The following is a 22,408-nucleotide window of genomic DNA, read 5'->3' on the forward strand; positions in this document are numbered from 1 at the left end:
TATACAATAATTACATATAAATATTTTATTTATTTGTGATACTCTTTTTAAAATATATCTAATATATTAGCTATAATTACGAATACTTTTAAACTACAATAAAAATGGAAGATGATATGACAAATATGAACTTATTGATATAAAAATAGAGAAAAGGGGTGATGCAGTGACAGTGTAAAATAGTTTTACACTTTATTTATTTTTAAAAAAAAATTAATGACATGGTAAATTGCATGGTAAATTGGTACTTGTTTATTGGATGACAGTGTAAAACTTTTTTACACTGTCAGTGCATATCCATTAAACCCATAAAAATAATAATTAAAAAGAATCATTATTAAAAGTGATTTTATGAATTTATTTAAAAAGTATCCTGACAAAATTGATAATGATGTGGAAAACATAATTATTAGATTTTTTATTTTATTGAATATTGTTATAATTATAGAAATGAAATAATTAAAAGTTAGTTGTTAATTACTAATGGAATAACTATATTGGACTAGGGGTAATGATACTACATGTTCCAATTCTATTCATCAATTTTTTATGTAGGTTGAAAAAAATATTGAAATATAGTTGTTCCAATGTTCAAATAAATAGGAATATATTTTATGTATTTAATACAAAAAAAATTACGTCTTTTAAATTGATTACAAAATCAATCACCATTATTATAAAATTAAATAATATTTACTGATTATTATTATTATTATTATTAATGTATATCATCAAAATAATTCTCAGGAGTTAAAAATAAAATAAATTTCATTTACGTGTTTTTTATCATCCTAAAGTTATATAAGTCGATTTATATATATTTTTTAAAATTATGTTTAAAATATGTCAATAATTCATGAAGTTAAAGGCTAATGGCACAGAAATACACGGGTAAATGACTATTTAATTATCATAGCTATTAAAACTCATGTTTTTAACTTTCCAACGTAAAATCAATTTTTCGTTGCTCAATGCAATTAATTTGAAAGGTCATACGGGAAGATGAAAATTTTCTTAATGCAGATACGGAAACTCAATCTTTTTACCTTTTCATTCAAAAGGTGGATTTTTTTAAATCTTCAATTCAATTAAATGATAATTATAATATTGAATAAAATTATTATTACTGAATTGAAAACCAAATAATTTCTCATAATTATTAATTTAAAATTTATTTATAGTACAAGTAATTTGTTTATACTTCTAATTTGTTTTTTTATTTAGTTTTTTTATTAAAATTAAAGTTCTAACTTGAAATAAAATATATTTTGTAATCATTTAGATTATTAGAAAAAGATTAATAAAAACAAATATAAATCAATAGAGATAAAATTTATAACTTTTTACTACAATTTATATATTTTTTATTCCAAAGTTAAATATTTAGTTTTTCATTATAAAAATATAAGAATAAAAATTATTTTGTAATTATTTAGATCCTTATTTAAGATAAAATTTATTTTGAAATTATTTAGACTTTTATAGAAAGTTTAATAAAACAAAACAAAATTAATTGAGATTTTGTAATTTTTGTAAATTTATGAAATAACTAAAACTTCTTAGAATTTTTTCAAATTAACTTCATAATTGTAATCATGTTAAAAATATGTTAATGGGTAGTCATGAAAATTTAATGATAAATGGTAATCATAAAAAATAATGATAAAAGATAAAAAAATTATTAATATAGTCAATTTTATAAATTGAATAAAGTATGATTGTTTTTATAAACGAGAATAAGTTACAAAGCATTTTAAATTTGAGATTTTATATTTATTACACTATCCAATGGAGACTTCTTAATGTGACTATTTTAAATATATGAGAATAAATATATATTAGGGTTAATGAACTTTTTTCGTTCCTTTAAATATTTCAAATTTCGTTTTTAGTCCCTCTAAAATTTTCCTTCAAGAAATTGTCCCTTCAAAAATTTTCTTCCTAACTATTGGTCCCTAACATCAAATTTCCTAGCTAATCGGTGGCTAAAGTTGTAGCCAAACTCTAGCAAATTTGACGTTAGGACCAATAGTTTAGACGGAAAATTTTGAAGGGACTATTTCTTAAAGAAAATTTTTGGAGGGACTAAAAACGAAATCTGCAATATTTAGAGGGACCAAAAAAATCATTAACCCTATATATTATTTACCATACATAGGTTTTGAATTTCTATTTTTTTATAATTGTACATATTCAAGATTTAATTACTCTATTAATATATTCAGATTTTTATTAGTTGTTTAATTTTTAAATATTTTAAGTATACATTAAATGTAGAAACTTTTAATATTTGACGGGAGATGTCATACATTTTAGGTTTGAAAAAATGACTTAATATCTCAAATAGGTTTAATAAATTTTATTCTCTAACTATGTTTAATTTCTTAATTAAAATTATATTTTTTTAACTTATAAAATTATATTTTTATATTATAATAATATACATTAAATGTAAAAACTCTTAAGCATTTAACGGAAGTTGTTATACCTTTGGGAAAATGGGCTAATATCTCAAATAGATTTAATAAATTTTTAGAATTAACTCATTTGGATTAAACTGGGTTTCTTAACTAATCTGAATTGACGGGTAAATGTGAACGTATCTATGAGATACCAGTGATTGACGAATCATTTTAATGTCTATCTTTTAACTATTTGCTTTGTTACTGTTTTATATATTTTAAGTTATAAAATTAATTGACGGATAGATGTGAATGTATCTATGAAATATTATTGATTGAAATTACATGAATATTTATGAACGGCAAAATAAGTTATATTATGTTTGATATTCCAAACACATGAATTATGTTTGATATTCCAAACACATGAATTAAATTTTGATAAAGGATTATAAGTTATAAATATATTAATGTTACCTAACTTAAAATATGATGTCATATTTAATAATTTAGTCATTGATACATATAATATGAATCCATATGTTTGTTGTTTTTACTTAAAGAGCTAAAAAAATTTGATGTATTATTACCTCTTTCATCGTTAACTATTATGTTTTTGGGATTAACATGGACTAAAATTTGTTTGCATTTTGGTTAAATATATATGGTTGATTTATATAAAAGAACTTTAACAAGTGATATTTGGATACATGTATTGTGAAACATCGACCAGACCCGTGCGATAGCACGGGTTTCCTACTAGTTTTCATAATCTTAACACTTTCTCTCTCGTCCTTTTTCTCTTTCCCTTTCTCTGTCTCTTTTTTTCTTTCTATCTCTGTCAAACCGAACCGTGTCTTCTTCCTCTTCCTTAACTTTCTCCCTCTTTTTCTTCCTCTTCCTCACCTTCATCCTATAACAACATCATCACCATCCTCTTCTCCCTCTTTTTGTATTTACGGTGTGCGAGTTAGTTGGATTGTGATTTTAGAGTTTCATTTTTTTTTATTTCTTCTGATTTTGTGTTTGTTGTTTCAGGTATGTTTCTTAGATGATGTACTTGCGCCTGATCGAGCTGCTGCGCGGAAAAGGAGATTGTTTTTGTATATCGGTGAAAGCTTCATATCTTTTCTGCATTTCCTTTCAAGTCATTTTAAAAGACTATACTTTTGGTTTGTAACGTGTGAAACGACCCTTGATTTTTTTCTAAGTATGCAGTCAAAGTGAAAGCTGATAGCAAGAACAAAGAATTAAAATGCCTAGGGTTTATGAAGATCGTTGTTATTCACACTTACGTGTTTATCTCATATGTGTATGAATCCGCAAAGAAGAACTCAGCGTCTTTGAGATCTACTATTAAAACGGTGGAGGGAACAATAACCACTGTTATTGGTCCTGTCTACAACAAATTCAAGGATGTCCTTGATGATGTCCTGGTTTTTGTTGACAACAAGGTAAATCTTTCGATTAATAGTTTAATTTAGATAAAATCACTGTAATATTTGTATGTTTTTATTAAAAGCAAGCTAGCTTTTGTATCTTGAATTTTTTTGTTTTTTTACCCTTTTTCATATCGTATTTTTGTTGTGGCTATTTTATTACAGTTCCTTTTGCCTTCTTGCACAACATGATTAATATATGTTTTAAATCAACATGAGTTTTAACTTATTGTATTTCAGAGTGATTATTTCCCTAAGGGAAATGCTTAATGTCGCGAGAGAGATCTTCCCGAAAATATCACGAATGACGTGGCTGAACTTGCTTCATTTATTTTTTGTTTTTATCCTTCATTTTATGATATCTCTAAAATTATAAAAAATAAATTATTATCTCCTTTCTTCCTGTGGCTTCATCTCATATCATTGCAGTTGTTGTTTATGATGCCGACAAAGTAGATGTTAAATTTTTGAAAGAAACAATTGAATTCAGTTTGCCTCTGTAAATCTAGAACAAATATGATATTTGGTAAAAGAATTAGCCAATGTAAAAACCGTCCCCGACCTGCCCCGTTGCCATCCCTAATTTTTATTTCATAAACAAACTTATATATAGATTAGGAGTACTAGGGGGTACTCCAACCCAATACAAGAGCAACAGAAAAGCCAAAGGAAGAATACAGACGTCAAAAGCATAAGAGTGAATTTTTATACCACTCGTAAAAATTACATTTACTACTCCCTTTTGATACTGAAACAGTCCACCACCAAGAATATCACTGAATCAAGAAAAAGAGCTCCTCACAATCAAACTTTGCATTGTTGAAGATTATATTGTTTCTCATCTTCCATATACACCAACAATATGCTAACCAAATAGCTGCAGCTATATTACAATTCAGTTTGCCCTTCAACTGCATCATCCAAAACAACAAATATTCACAACAGTCTGGAACAGGTAGCAACTGAATATCAATACACATAGCAATTTTATTCTTCAAAGGGGCAAGAATGGGACATTGCACGAAAAGATGATCAGCATCTTCTACCTGTAATTCACAGAAAACGCACAAAAGTTATTGTTGATGGACAATGATATTTCTCCTTTGAAGCTGGAACCTAGTTGGTAATCTATCTCTAAGCAATCTCCAACCAAAAATCTGGGCTTTTGATGGCACCGCTGCTCCCTAAATAATGTTCAAACCCAGTTTCAACTCTACTGGTCCACTAAAACCCGGTTGAGAATTGAGTCTCTCATAACATGTTTTGACTGTGAAGCAATTAGAGCTATCAAGGGGCCAGATAAAGACGTCTTTGGCACTCATAACCGCGCAGATTCCCAACAAACATGCTTCCAATTCCCCAAGTTCCCTTGAAGCCTCCCGCCCCAGGACTTCTTCACCTCTAATCACAGACCATTCCCACACATCTTCATTCCACTTTCCAAAATTGCAGACATAATCCTCTTTGAATAGCAGTTCCTTGAAAATAAATGGAAATTGAATAGACAAACAACCTACTCCAATCCATTGATTCTTCCAGAACATTATGTCATTACCATCACCAAGTCTTGTTGTAATTTTCCTCATAATTCCATCCTCCTCATCGCATATCTTCCTTATGTCCTTCCACCATAATGACTCCTTTACACTTGGGCTAGAATTACTACCTCCCCACAATTGTTTCCTAACGCTCCCATACCTGCCCTCCAACACACCTCTCCAAATAGCTTTTTCCTCTATTGAAATTCTCCAAGGCCATTTAGAAAGTAATGCCTTATTGAATCTTCCTACATGTTTGATGCCCAATCCTCCTTCATCTTTTGATTTACAGATCTCTTTCCAACCTACCCAAGCAATGGAATACTTGTCGCTAACACCACTCCACAGAAAATATCGCTGAATTGTGATAATTTCTTTCATCACCTTTTTTGGGATTTTGTAAAAAGAAAACTGGTAGCTTGGCATATTGGTGAGTATATTGTTTATCAATGTCACCCTACCCCCAATTGACATGAATCTGCCCTTCCAAGATGATAATTTTTCTTTTAATGAATTAACAACCGATTTCCAAAAATCTATCCTCTTGTAATTTCCTCCCACTGTGAAACCAAGAAATTTGAATGGAATGTTATCTACCTTGCAGCCCAAGAATACAGAACAAGCCTCCAATTTGTATTTATCTATTCCAACCCCGTACAGTTTGCTTTTGTTCAAATTAATTCTCAAACCAGAAACAATTTCAAAGCCTCTCAAGACAGCCTTAAGAGTCAATAAATTAGACCAAGATCCATCTCCAAACATTATCGTGTCATTTGCAAATTGTAGTAGACTGTACTCCGCAGAATCTTTTATCTCGAAGCCCTTGTATACTCCACTGTCAGTAGCTTTTCTCATCATGCCTGCCAATCCTTCCGCCACAATTGTAAACAAGAATGGAGAAAGGGGATCTCCCTACCTTAATCCTCGTGTTACTTGAAAATCTGCCCTTGGACTCCCGTTAACAAGGACTGACATCGAACTCGTGAACACCGTAGCTTCCATCCATAACATCCAGCGATTTCCAACCCCCATACTTCTTAGCATTGATCTCAAATAATCCCAATCAACACAGTCATAAGCTTGTGCAAAATCAGCCTTTAAAATCAGACATTCCACCTTGTTCCTCTTTGCATAGTCTACTATTTCATTTGTGACCAACACGCCATCTAGGATGTGTCTACCAGGTACGAATGCCGTTTGATTTGGAGAGATCAGACTATCTATAACTTTCCTCAATCTTGCAACTAGAATGCGTGATATGACTTTTAGGAGGCCTTTTAACAAACAGATTGGCCTATAGTCTTCAAGCTTGCAAGGATTTTCACATTTAGGAATTAAGGCTAAGAATGATGTAGTAACAGCCTTTGGAAGTTTGCCTCCTTTGTGAAAATCTTGGATGAACTGCACTATTGATTACCCCACTATGTCCATTCACTTCTTTAGAAACTCCAAATTTAATCCATCAGGCCCTGGACATTTATCTCCCTCGCCTTCCCTAATTTGTAAAGATGGGAGAGTGAAGACCGTGATGAAGAAAATTGAAATGGAAAATGTTAGTGAGAGTTTGGTTGATGTTATTGATAGAACTAATAAATGAAAAGAATAAGTAATCTCTCCATCAAAAGTTGGGTTTGAGGTTGATGGTGGTGAAGTGAAAGGTTTAAAGATGAGAAGAAATTGATTGTTGATAATGAAATATTAAGTTATTATTATTAATAATATTAATGAAATTTAATTAATATGAATGGAATATTTATTACTATCATTCTATTTTATATATAATGATTTTATATATAATGATATTAAATTAACATTTATGAAAACATATATAAAAAACACTAATATATATATATATATTAAATTAAAAAGATGAATTGGATTAATTTTTAAATGATAAGCACCATATTATTAAATATAAGTTCCAAATTAGAAAGGAGACTAAAATCCAACACAAAATTTAAAAAAAGATTTATAGTTGAGGGATCAAAACTATAAAAAAAATATAAAATAGGACTAAAGTTACACTTGCCTAAATTAAATTATAGCTAAATCAAACTAAATTATTTCAAATAAAAATTAATAGAAAAAATACTTTAATCATATACTTTGGAAAAAAATACAAGATCGAGTAATAAATTGAAAATAATAAATTAAATTAAAAAATAATTAACAATCACTTAATAAGATTACAAATTAAAACATAAAATAAATAAAAAAGAAAAATTAATCATTGACGATTACAAATAAAAATAGTAAATCTTAAAATTTCATTTTCTTTTTTATGTTTCATATTCATCTTTACATAATTAAATACTATATATTATTTTAAAGTTGACTAAACTCTTACTATCTACTCACTTTCATTTTTATTCCATTTTATTTAAATAATAACAAAAATTAAAAATTACATAACATGAATGAAGAGTTAATCCCAGTACAGTTAAGTTGTATTATCCACCAAATAAAAAATCAACTCCCACTCAATCAAGGAAAAATTCATGTCACTTTTTATGCAATAATGATTCCACTGGAGGAGCAGTAGCATGCATGTTGTAAGCAATTACCTTCTAGAAAACCTTCTTCAATACAAAAAGATTTGCATTCTTCTTCAATGCATTGACTTCCTTCTGTTTTTACTACCATCTCTACATTCATCATTCATCGATGAATCAGATATTATTATTATTATTATTATTATTATTATTATTATTATTATTATTATTATTATTATTATTATTATTTGTGAGATTTTGGATCGAACTCTAGTATGGCCGAAGGGTAGCTTCTTGGTTCGACAGGGTTAAGCATGAAGTCGAAGGTTGTTCACATGCTTGTGTCGAAGATGCTAGGTTGTTAGCATGTTAAATTAGGTTTTAGTGTTTAAACCCTAATTTGTTAAGTTAGCTTGTTTATTAAGTTGACTTGTGTAATGGGCCTTGTGGAAAAAGCCCATTAGTTAGTATGTTAGGTTTTATTATAAATAGCATACTAGTCTCTCATCATTGCTAAGCTGCAAATCCTAATTTAGGGTGAGAGAGGTTATTTGTTATTCTTGTAAACTTGTAATCTTGTTTTAAGAGAAAGTAAAAGAATAACGGTTATAACCAATTATTGTGTTCTTCTTCTCCCCTATAATTCCCTATTATACTTTGTTATTGGTATCGTTTTTCACAACAAATTGGTGCGGTGAGCGTGGAGAAGATGCCGTCAACAAAGTATGAGATTGAAAAATTCACCGGAGTGAATGATTTCGGTCTGTGGCGCTTGAAGATGAAAGCCCTACTGGTTCAGCAGGGTTGTTTGGAAGCGTTGAAGGGAGAGGCAGCCATGAATGCTGCATTAACGGCAGCGGAGAAGACAACTATGATCGAGAAAGCACACAGCGCAATTTTGTTGAGCCTTGGTGATAAGGTTCTCCGACAGGTATCAAAGGAGACGACGGCATCAGGGTTATGGGTGAAACTTGAAAGTTTGTATATGACCAAATCGCTGGTAAATCGACTCTACCTGAAGCAAGCTTTGTATTCATTCAAGATGATTGAAGACAAAGTATTGGCTGAGCAGTTGGATATGTTCAACAAGCTGATTCTTGATCTTGAAAATATTGATGTGAAGATCGATGATGAAGATCAAGCGCTGTTACTATTGTGTTCTTTGCCTAGATCACATGCTCACTTCAAAGAAACTCTCTTGTATGGAAGGGAGTCCCTGACGTTTGAAGAAGTTCAATCAGCCTTGTACTCTAAGGACTTGAATGAACGAAAGGAGCATAAACCTTCGACTGTTGGCGAAGGTTTGGCCGTTAAAGGAAAACTCTTACGAAAGGATGGTAAGTTCGACAAGAAGAAAGGCAAAAGCCAGTCGAAGTCTTACAGTGGCGAAGCATCTGGCATTCGATGCTACCATTGTAAAAAGGAGGGTCACACAAGAAAGGTGTGCCCTGAACGCCTGAAATATCATGGAGGTAAGGATAATGGCAACGCTGCCATTGTTCAAGATGATTTCGAATCATCTGATGTTCTTGTGGTTTCAAGCAGTGACTCTAAGAGAGAGTGGATTATGGATTCAGGTTGCACTTGGCACATGACTCCAAACAAAGACTTGTTCGAGGAATTATGTGATCAAGATGGTGGATCAGTATTGCTGGGAAACAACAAGGCTTGCAAGATTGCAGGTATTGGATCTGTTAGATTCAAGCTCCATGATGAGTCAATAAGGTTGTTGACTGAAGTCAGGTATGTTCCTGATTTGAAGAGAAATCTGCTTTCTCTTGGTGAATTCGACAAGAAAGGATATGTTTTCCAAGGAGAGAAAAGTATCCTAAGAGTCATGAAGGGTTCGAAGGAAGTCTTGAGAGGCGTGAAGAAACAAGGCTTGTATACCCTTGAGGCTGAAGTTGTAAGTGGTTCGACAAATGTTGCATCCACGAAACCTTTGTCGAAAACTGAAATCTGGCACATGAGATTGGGCCATGTAAGTGAAAGGGGTCTGGTCGAATTAGGGAAACAAAATCTGCTTGGTGGAGACAAAGTCGAAAAGCTGAAGTTTTGTGAACCCTGTGTACTTAGAAAATCTTGCAGAGTGAAGTTCAACAAAGGCAAATCAAGAACACATGGATCCCTTGATTACATCCATGCTGATCTTTGGGGGCCTGCAAGGTGTGCATCACATTCTGGGGCAAGGTATTTCCTATCCATAGTAGATGATTATTCCAGAAAATTATGGGTATTCATCCAGAAGACTAAGGATGAAACGTTTGAGAATTTCAAAAGTTGGAAGACTCTGGTTGAAAATCAGACTGGCAGAAAGGTCAAGAGGTTGAGAACCGACAATGGCCTTGAATTTTGCAATGAGGCATTCGACAGTTTTTGTGCTACCTCTGGTATTGCAAGGCATAGAACTACTGCAGGTACTCCACAGCAAAATGGTTTGGCTGAAAGGTTTAATCGAACTATTTTGGAGAGAGTCAGATGCATGTTGACTAGTGCGGGGTTAACAAAGGTGTTCTGGGCTGAGGCTGTTTCGACAGCAACATATCTGATAAACAGATGTCCTTCGACAGCGTTAGATATGAAGACACCTGAAGAAGTTTGGTCGGGACATCCACCAGATCTCGACAAACTGAGAGTATTTGGCTGCGTAGCCTATGCTCACATTAGGCAAGACAAGGTCGAACCTAGAGCTCTGAAATGCATGTTCATGGGATACCCTGAAGGAGTCAAAGCTTATAGGCTATGGTGCCTAGAGCCAGGTCACAGGAGGTGTATCACCAGTCGAGATGTAGTTTTCAATGAAGCTGAAATGGCTTTTAAGAAAACTGATGATGATGATCGAAGTGCAGAAGAGCTGGAACAGGTAGAGATTCCTGTTGAGGTGGAGCATGTTGATGCTGAATTGCATATCCCAGATGAAGTCGAAGAAGAAGCAGAAGATGCTGAAGTTGAGGAAACTGACGATGACTACCTATTGTCGAGAGATAGATCGAGAAGAGTCATCAAGCCACCTCAGAGACTTGGATATGCAGATCTTATAGCTTATGCCTTAATCTCTGCAAGTGAGGTTCTAGACGAAGAACCTAGAGACTATAAGGAAGTTATGAGGAGTCGAAATAAGACTGAATGGCTGAAGGCCATGGATGATGAGATGAAATCTCTTCATGATAATCATACTTGGGAACTGATCAAGAAACCTGTCAGGGCAAGGTTAGTCAGCTGTAAATGGATTTTCAAAGTTAAGGAAGGAATTGAAGGAGTGACGTCGAAAAGATACAAGGCAAGGTTAGTTGCAAGGGGTTTCACTCAGAAAGAAGGTGTCGACTTCAATGATGTGTTTTCTCCTGTTGTGAAACATAGGTCCATTCGAATGCTGCTTGCCATGGTGGCACAGTTCGATCTTGAACTGGAACAGATGGATGTGAAAACTGCGTTCTTGTATGGTGATCTAGATGAAACGATCCTGATGAGGCAACCTGAAGGGTATGTCGAAAAGGGGAAGGATGATTATGTGTGTAAGTTAAAGAGATCCTTGTATGGGCTGAAACAATCTCCTCGACAGTGGAATAGGAGATTCGACAAGTTCATGGCACGCATAAGTTTCATTAGAAGTCAGTTCGACCACTGTGTTTACTTCAGATTTCGACCTGGTAATTCATTTGTTATTTTGTTGCTTTATGTGGATGATATTCTCATAGCAAGCAACAGTGTCGAAGATGTGATGAGGGTGAAGGCTGAACTCAATAAGGAGTTTGATATGAAGGATCTGGGAGCTGCTTCCAGGATTCTTGGAATTGACATTCGAAGAGATAGAAAGAAGTCGAAGTTATGCCTATCTCAAGAGGCATATCTACGGAAGATTCTTGAAAAGTTTGGTATGTCGAATTCGAAGCCAGTTGTGACTCCAACAAACCCTCAATTCAAGCTGAGTATTGATCAGTGTCCCAGTACTGATGTGGAAAGAGCCTATATGAATAGCATCCCATATGCTAATATAGTTGGTTCTTTGATGTATGCTATGGTTTGTACTAGACCCGACATAGCATACGCAGTAAGTCTTGTAAGCAGGTACATGGCGAATCCTGGAAAGGCTCACTGGCAAGCATTGAAGTGGATTTTAAGGTACATAAATGGGTCTCTGAATAGAGTCCTAATTTATGGTGGAGCCTTGGGTGAAGATGGTAAAGCAGTAATCGAAGGATATGTCGACTCTGATTATGCAGGTTGTATGGATTCCAGGAAATCTATTTCTGGATATGTTTTCACTATGTTTGGCACAGCAATTAGTTGGAAAGCAACACTTCAGAAGGTTGTTGCTCTATCAACCACTGAAGCGGAGTACATTGCATTAACTGAAGCTGTGAAAGAAGCATTGTGGCTTGAAGGTTTTGCGAAGGAGCTGAAACTTCAAGGTCGAGGTATCACTGTTAAATGTGATAGTCAAAGTGCAATACACCTGTCGAAGAATTCAGCCTATCATGAGCGAACTAAGCACATTGATGTGAGGCTGCATTTCGTCAGAGGAGTAATCGAGCGTGGAGAAGTCCAAGTGCTGAAGGTTTCGACTGAAGACAATGCTGCTGATATGATCACCAAGACATTGTCGAGTTGCAAGTTTTTCCACTGTATGCAGTTGATAAAGCTGCATGAAGAAAGCTAGTTTGTTCCCTTGATGTTGTAGAGTTAGATCCAAGGTGGAGATTTGTGAGATTTTGGATCGAACTCTAGTATGGCCGAAGGGTAGCTTCTTGGTTCGACAGGGTTAAGCATGAAGTCGAAGGTTGTTCACATGCTTGTGTCGAAGATGCTAGGTTGTTAGCATGTTAAATTAGGTTTTAGTGTTTAAACCCTAATTTGTTAAGTTAGCTTGTTTATTAAGTTGACTTGTGTAATGGGCCTTGTGGAAAAAGCCCATTAGTTAGTATGTTAGGTTTTATTATAAATAGCATACTAGTCTCTCATCATTGCTAAGCTGCAAATCCTAATTTAGGGTGAGAGAGGTTATTTGTTATTCTTGTAAACTTGTAATCTTGTTTTAAGAGAAAGTAAAAGAATAACGGTTATAACCAATTATTGTGTTCTTCTTCTCCCCTATAATTCCCTATTATACTTTGTTATTGGTATCGTTTTTCACAACATTATTATTATTATTATTATTATTATTATTATTATTATTATTATTATTATTATTATTATTATTATTTTAACTGGAATACACTGTCAATATAAAATTACTCAATTAAAATTAAATGTTTTAATACATGAGAGAAGAGAGAATTATGGTAAAAGTTGTTATTAAAATAATTTAATTATAATTTGTTAATTTTTTATTTTAATTTTATATTTATGTGTTAAAATTATTCATTTTAATTAGATGATGGTGTAAAGTTATTTTATATTTATAGTGTATTCTAATTAATCTCTTATTCTAATCAGATGATGTTGTAAAGTTGTTTTACATCGATAGTATATATTTCAATTAGTCTATTATTATTATTATTATTATTATTATTATTATTATTATTATTATTATTATTAATAATATTAGTGTTATTATTATTATTATTAATGCAAAAATATTTAGAGAGTTTTTGTTAAAAAATATTTATACCTTTTTAGATGAATTAATTGTTTCAAAAAGCATTTTGTCCTCTTTTAAAATATTTATCTTTAATATTGATAAGTATATTTATAAAAAAATAATACTAAAATAAAATAATTAATTAAAAAGCATAATTTAAAATTAAAATTTAAACTTGCACTGAAAATTTTAAATAATATTAAAGTAATACTAATTTTAAAAACGATAAAGAAGACTTACGGGAAGGAAGGATAATAAGAAAAATAAACAACAATCCAAAGTGTCTTTTGTTCATGACTACCACACACTTACTAAAGTATTTTTTTTATCTATTTATAAAGGTGGAGAGTGTTAATACTTAATTCTATTTTTTTATTTTAAAAACTTGGCTTTTAAGTTCATTTCATAGTTGGTGTTCCTTGGGTTATGAAATCAGTTATAAATAATATTTTAAAAATCAACTCAAAGGTCGAACTTTTATTAAATAAACAAATATATAAGATTAATGGTACACAAAATATATAAGATTAATGGTACACAAAATAATTTTGCACGTTTAATTTTCAATCTTAATTCAAGAACAACTTAAAAAATTTAACGAATTATAATAACTCCAATTATTTTTTAAGCCCCAAGTCATCTTCCGCTTTCAAGATCACATCACCACTATATTTCTCTCCTACCAAACACATCCCCTATCAATGTAAAAACTCTTCCACCATCCTCACTCTCAAAAAGAGGTCATGGCTTCCATCATAGACAATAGCCCTAGTACTAGTTAAAAATATCAATGATAGATTCCTCATTCCCCCAATTGATGAATTATTAGATGAGTTTGAAGTTGCATCAATTTTTACTAAGATAGATTTATGTTCAGATAATCATCAGATTTGCTTTACATTGGAAGATACATAAGAATGTGTTTTTCAAACTTTTGATAATCATGACGAATTTCTCGTGATGCCATTTGACTTCACTAGTGTCTCATATACTTTTCAATTGGCATTGAGCCACTTATTACATCCCTACCAAAGATGGTTTGTTTTAGAATTTTTCAATGACATATTGATTTAAAGTTCTAACTAGAGTGATCATTTAATTCATTTACAAGTTGTTTTTAACTTATGAAAATCACATGTTTTTTGTATCCAAATTATCTAAGTATGTTTTTACATTGAAAATAGTCAATTAATTAAGTCATGTAATTTCTGTTGGGAGTGTTGCGCACGATTTTAAAAAAATACAGGCAATTTTTATTGCCCTGAACCTCACTCGCTCACAGCATTTGAGGCTTGTTGGTACTCACCGGTTTTTACAGGCGCTTTCTGCGCTACTATGCCATTCCCATCGCTCCTCTCACTAATGTGTTGTTTCCCATTAAATTTTCTTGGAGTACATATGCTAGTTTAGCCTTTGCCGAATTGAAAACAAATATGATTGACATCCTAGTGTTTGCTTTGCGAAACTTTAAAAAAAACATGTATTGTTGAAACTGAAGCATCTCGTGTGGCTATCAGAGCTATCTTCTCTCGAGAAAGGCATCCACTCCACTTCTTTGGCAAGAAAATATGTCCTAGAATGCAAGTTGTTTCCGTCTATGTGAGAGCAATGTATGCAATCACAAAATCCATCAAAAAATGGTGTCAGTATTTGATTGGTCAATATTTACACATCTTCCCAGCTCAAAAGAGTTTTAGAAACTTGTTGCTTCAAAATATACAAACACCCAAATAACATAAATGGGCTTCTAAACTACAAGGATTCTACTAGTTTTGAATTTTATCAAACAACTCCTACATTATTATTCATCACAAAGTGAAGGACAAGAGTTTGTTGAGCAGATGAAAATAGATAATAATGAGTATAAGTGGTACAAATTTTCAAAGAGAGAATAATATTTTTACTTTAATACTCCAAATTTTAATTTCCAAACAGTTCTACAGACTTTTTCTTTTATTGAATATCATAATGATATTTAACTTTCGAGTCTTTAGCCTCTTTTATCATTCCAGTTTCATTGTCCATCCTTTTTAGAGAGTCTGTCAAGTTGCCAAACTTGGAATTTAGGAAGGTTACATCTCTTTGAAAATGAGAAGCAGTACATAGAAGTTTATTCTTTTAATTCTCCAATTCAGTAAGGATCTTTCTTTGTTCTTCTTTAGTCTTGAGACTTTCTTCACACATGTCACAAGTATCCTTGTAAGACACATCCAAGTCTTTATAGATATCATTCTCATCACATGATTTTATTTCATCTGCCCATTTGTCAGAAAGAGCCATCACCAGTTTGACAGTCTCAGTTGTGGACTCATCTTCTGACTCATCATCATCAGACCAAGATATAGTAAAGCCCTTTTTTTTGTTTCTTGAGATAAGTTGGACATTCTGGTCTAATGTGACCAAATCCTTCACACTCATAACATTGAACGACTTTGCTTTGACTGGAATTCTCTTCAGGTCTGATATTATTCTGAGAATCATTATCATTCCTAATACCATATGAGATGTTCTTGACATCTAGTCTTTCTCATCGATCCATTATTTTCATAATTTTATTGAATTGCTTCCCAAGTAATACAATGGTATTGGACAGTCCTTCCTTAGTATCCATGTCAATTTGACCTATTTCATGTTCAGCATTAGACACGAAATCTATGCTCTTGCTCTTTTTCTCATACTTGTCACTTGTGGCCAATTCAAAAGTTTGAAGTGAGCCAAGAAGTTCATCAACCCTCATGGTGTTGATGTCATGAGCTTCTTCAATGGTCGTCACCTTCATGTCAAATTTTCTAGGTAAAGACCTAAGAATTTTTCTTATAAGTTTTTCTTCTGACATCTTTTATCCCAAAGCACTATATATGTAGCGGAGGAAATTTGATATCAAAGCCATTGAATTTACTTGACTCATTATTTCAATGAAAGTCGCCACCGCGCTTTATTGTTTCCAAAGAAAATGAGAAAAGAGCAAATAAACTCAAAGATGTTTTAAAAACAAAAACAACAAAAAGAGAGATCTTAGGTACGGGTGTTGATTATACAAGGGGAATGTGTTAGCACCCCTCATATCTGTGGTACTCCACTGAAACCTTTTTGAAAATTTGTGTTTATTAAAAAGAAATGATATTGTGCAAAAGAAAAAGTTTGTTTGATTTTTAAAATAAGCTCGGTAAGACATTACATCTTGTGCCTACATACCTCCTCGGTGCAATGGAGAAGTCAGAGCTAATGTAGTTCCACTTAAGGGGAAAAAAGGTTTTAAAACTAGATAGACACTTTATCGTCATAGAAGAGAATACTCAGCCAATTATCTTGAACATGAGAACAAATAGACCCTTTGCATCAAAAATGAAGGAAGGACTCCAACATGGACAGAATCAACAAGTATGCCACTAACTCCTTCAAGAGGAAAAGTTTTCATCATATCAATCAATATCAAGACTTTGGGGATTTACATCTCACCACAATAATTAATCATGTCTAAACTTTGAAAGAAAAGCCACTAACGGAAAAAGATATTTTTAAAGAAAATATTTTAAAAGAGGTTTGCAAACATAAAAAGGTTTTGGATAAAGAGAGAAGATTTTGAAAATCTAAGAAGGGGGAGGAGATGAAGAGACTATCCTAAGGCATAAAGTAAAAGCTAAGGAAAATAACGATCTAACCAAATAAGAAGCCAACACTTGACATTAAGAGTCAATGTAGATTTCCTATCATTTAGACTACCAACACTAAACCAACATAATACCAACTGGGGATCCAGATGAACTCGATATCTTCTTGTACGACTTTGGACAGAGCCATGGAGATAACTTTATGAGAACTTGAAAACTGAGCAGGGTAACAACTATGTTCAGATGTATTCTTTATCTCAATGCCTTGGAATTAACCATCAAGGACTTTCAAAGAATCATCTGCATATCCAAAAGGAAAATAACCCAGTGCCTTGGAGTGAACTCCAAGGACTTTCAGACAAACAGAATATGATTAAAATAACAAGGACTCGGATGAATCTCTAAAATGCCAAGGTCCAAATCCTAATTCTAAGTCCATCCTCCAAGATTAGGTTAAGGTAACTAAAGTCCAGATCCACATTAAGTCTTTTCTGGTTTAAGTTGATTATTAATGTTGTAGGCATAAAAGTAAAGTATGGTCCAAGTAGACAAAAGAAAAAGAGCATAAACATAAAAGAGAATAAAGAGCATAAAAGTAAAGTTTATTGTTAATTGTTAGTAGTTAGTAGTTGACGACCAATGGTGAGTGAATGATGAACTTGGGTTCAAAGTCAGTAAAAACTCATCAGAAGATTGATAGAATCAAAACAACTACACAATTTTCAAAAGTCTTGAACCAATTGTCATACAATCTCTGCCATTGTTGATCTTTTTCCGATTCGGGATAAAAAATGTAGCACTATATTAAGAAATTGCCAAGTAACTTATAGAAAAGTCACCCTACAACGAGGTCGGTCAATAAAGATTTGAGTGCTAATGCATGCGAGAGAAACGATATGTAAATTGTAACGCCCCGAATTTAATTAATTATTTAATTAAATTAAATCAAGGATTTATTCGTTGGAATTAGTTGAAGTCGAGGTTTATCGGTATTATTCTACAAACGTAATGGATTAATATGTTGATTTGAGCAGTTAAGTTATGGTCAGATTAATTAGTCGGATTAGTCAGAGAAGTACAATTGCGAGTTAGTATTGTTAAAGTTATGGATCGATGGTAAATGTGGAATATTATTGGAAATAATATTCGGTTATGTTGTGTGGTTATTCAATTATGTGTGTTATTTGGCTTAATTGAGTAATTAAAGAGAGATTATGAATTGGGCCTAAGTGAAACAAATATGGAATATGAGGTTGGATTGTGGGTTAAGCCCAATTAAGAAATAAGGATAGTAAGAGAGTTAGGGTTTTAGAGATTAAACCTCATAACTCATTTTGTGGAAAAGAAGAGAAAGAAGAGAAAGAAGAGAAAGAAGAAAAGAAGAGAAAGAAGAGAAAGAAGAGAAAGAAGAGAGGAAGAAAAGAAAGTTATGGCATGAAGAGAGGGATGACTCCATTGAAGATGAGGCTTTTGCTAAGGTAAGGGTGGGGTTCTTACTCTCTAAGGGTTAGCATGATGATGTATATGGTGGGTTAGATTGTATGTTATTCTCCATGGAAGTTGTGTGTAGAGATGTTAGGGTTTATGAACAAATGTGTAAATTCATGATTTGAAATGTGTTTTAATTGATGTTTGATGATTGTTATGATGTTAGAAGATCCATAATATGTGTTGTATTTGTGTTTATAACATGTATTTCATTGTTGTTCATGATGGTTGGTGTTTTCAGCTTGATTGGGTTGAGTTTGGGGGTTTTTTGGATGGGTTTCGTATGCTGTTTTCTGTGTTTTGGGGTTTCTGAAATTGCCAGTTCGCGCCGCAAACTATTGTTCGAGCCGCGAACTGCCTGGCAGAAACTCAGGAAAAATTGGATTCACTCAGTTCGCGCCGCGAACTATGTTGGCGCCGCGAACTATGTTGGCGCCGCGAACCCTGTTTTGCAGAACTTTTTCTAAACTTTGAAATGATGTAACTTTTGATCCGTAACTCCGTTTTATGCGCCGTTCGAAGCGTTAGAAAGCTAACGCAATGAACTATATCATGATGCAATAAAATGATTCATAAGATCTATTCTCATATTGTGTTTATTAGGATTAAGTGATGAACTATGTTGTGTTAACATGCAAAGTGTGCTCTTTGTTATGAATTGACATAACCATGTTGTGGTATGACTTGATGTATGTTTTTCTTATGATGATAGAATGTTATTGAAATGATAATATGTGCCTTCCTTATGATGAGATAATGAGGTATGTGATGATATGCATAATTGATAAAGATGATGTATGCTATATGTGATTAATTGTGCGTATTTGATATGTATGAGTCGACGACGATGACATGTGATGAATTAAGAATATATATGTCTTTATTAGGAAGTTGAATATAACGTATTATGATGTTTACTTGAATTAAGGAACATGATGAATGTGTTGATGTTGTTGTGCAATATAATGAATTGTTGTTGTAGTGACATGATGAATTGTTGTTGTTATTGTAACATGTTGATGTTTGTTGTTGTTGTGCAATATAACGAATTGTTATTGTTATAACATGATGGATTGTTGTTATTGTTGTAACATGTTGGTGTTTGTTGTTGTTGTTGTGCAATATGTTGAATTGTTATTGTTGCTATGACATGATGAATTTGTCGTTGTTGTTGTAGACCCTATGGTCATTATTGATAAGTTGTATTATGTTGATAAGAATTAATTTGAATAGATGTTGTATGTCGATATGATGTGATAATGTGATTGAGACGTGGTAAATTACTATGATACGGTTATTGCCATAGAACCTTGGCATTGAGTTGATGTTGTTTAGTTGATGTGGTTATGTTGTTTAAGTTGATTATGTCGTTCAAGTTGATTATGTCGTTTAAGTTGATTAAGTGGTTTAAGTTGTGTTTGTGGATGTGCATCATTTGAGTCGCATCCATTGCATTATTTGAGACGGCCCTTGTGGCAATTGTTTGAGACGGCCCTTGTGGCAAATGTTTGAGACGGCCCTTGTGGCAAATGTTTGAGACGGCCCAATGGCAAACTGTTTGAGACGGGAGTTTTACTCCAATGGTACCACATGCATATGCATAAGTTTGAGTCACATTCGAGTCGCATTTGAATTGCATTTGAATTGTGTTTGGATTGTTGAGATGACGAGGTGTTTGTTGTAACGTGATAATGATATGTTTGTTGTGACGTATTTGTTATCATACTTGTATATTTGAATAACTGATTAATGACATCGTTACCGTTTTGAGAGTTGTATTATATTGATAAGTTGTTTTGCGGTGAAACTTGTTGTAAGATGTTATGTGATGCGAAGTGGTGAAATTATGTATGATCTATATTTCCTATATTATTTATCATGCATTCCTTTATATTGTAAGATATCTCACCCCTTTGCTGATATTTCCCCTACCATGGGAAATGGGCAGGTACTCAAGATTAGTCGTGGAGGTCCGAGGTTATTTATGTGAAGTCTTTATGTTGCTTTATGGCAAGTCGAGTTGGTGTCCATTGCTCTGATACGTAGCACTCGGGGGGGGGGGGATTAGTTATTATTACTTGATTATTGTATTCCATGATGACACTTGTGTTAAGTTGAATAATAAAGATGTTTATAAGTTGAAATTGGAAGATGTTGGATAAAGTTTTGTTTTCCGAATGCTATGTATCTGTGTTGATTGCAATATGAGTATGTTTGTTGGTTTAAGTCGAATTGTGATATCCCATCGTCTGATGAATAAAGTTAAATGCACTCTGATTTTCGTTTATAATTGCGGGGTAGATTTGGGGTGTTACAATAGTGGTATCAGAGCAGGTCGATCCGTCCGGCCAATGTTGTCTAGTGATGTTTATTCTCATGTACACGACGAGTGTGTGAAACACTGTTGGTACTTGTTGTTCTTCTGATCGTTTGTCTGCAGGAGTTGGTTTGAAGCTAAGTGGGGGAGAAGCTATGCTCCTCGGTTCTGTTTCAGTTGTAGGATGTAGTATGCTGCTGAGGGCGACAGTATAAGTGTTGTTGGAGTTTGTTGTTTTCTGAATCGAAGATGACTTGGATTTAAGATTTTTGTTGTTAATTAAGTGGAGCATCTTGAGGAAGAGGATGAGCAGGAATTTTTTATGTTCACTTCTCGAAGGACGAGGAGCTATGTAGAGGTTGTTGGTATGCGAGTATGGTGCAAGCTCCTGATGTGTCTGAAGCTAACTGTAAGTAACGAGAATAAATTGTAGAAGATGGAATTTAGAAAGTGCGATATTCCAGTGCTGCTGATGGACTGTGAAGTTGTTGGTTGAGCAACCTTGCGTAAGATGTCGATGTTGGATCAGTGATTAAAAGAAGTATTGCTGTAAGATTGATGCAAGTGATTGAGGCAGTAGTAGAAGCCGTTGAAGTTATTGAAACTTTCTGAAGGGCGATTAAGAGCTGGAAGTGCGAAGGGATGAGTATGATTTCAATAATAAGAAGTGCGGATAATGGTGTACCTGAATTTTGTTTTGATGTATCGTCAGAGGTGCTTAAGGAAGTAGTTGCAAGAAGCCGGTGTTAGTTTTTTCGGATGATTTTGAAAGATTAGTGAATTATGGAATCATATTGCTTCTAGTGATATGAGTACAAGTTGGAAAAGAACATTATTAATGTTGGTAGTGATGGTTTATACTCCATTATGGTTGTCGGCTATCTATTGACAAATTGAGGACTTGATCACCCTTAATCTCTTGTTGATAGTAGACGAAATCATGATTGAATGGTATAGACGTGTCTTGCTAGCTTGATAGTGCATAAAGGGATGAATGTTACGTCGTGAAGATAGTTGTTCTCTAGTTGGTGGGAATTAACAGAAAAGTATCCACGAATAGTTGAGAAGTAATGAATAGGTCAGAGAAGCTGGTTTATAGGCGAGATAGCATCGCAAAGTGAAGGATTGAGAATGTCGAGTGAGCAATGATTTTGTGATGGATGTTTAAGGAAGTCTGAACTAGATTAAGACTTGTGAACCATGTGATTGATGGAAAGATATAACGTGGACAGTGACTTAAGATGGATTATCAGAGTTGCGCAGCGGATGTGTAAGGTGGCGCAGTTGCTATGTGTGTGTGTTTGTTAGAGGTGAAGAACTAGGTATCGGAAGCCTAGGGGAATGATATGTTTGTATCTGCATGTATGATTTGGTGGGCTGTTAAGATGAGAACGAGGTATTAGAAATATGGTATTTTTTTGCCGAGTTTATAAGGACAATACTAGAGTTGCTAGTTGATGGTGGAGTTGGTTATATTCGTCGAAGTAATCTTGTTAAGTTGACGCTATAGTAATTTGGTTTCTGTTGTCGTTATGTTGTT

This window comes from Vicia villosa, linkage group LG3, assembly GCF_029867415.1.
Source record: "Vicia villosa cultivar HV-30 ecotype Madison, WI linkage group LG3, Vvil1.0, whole genome shotgun sequence".
In the NCBI taxonomy this organism is placed as follows: Eukaryota; Viridiplantae; Streptophyta; class Magnoliopsida; order Fabales; family Fabaceae; genus Vicia; species Vicia villosa.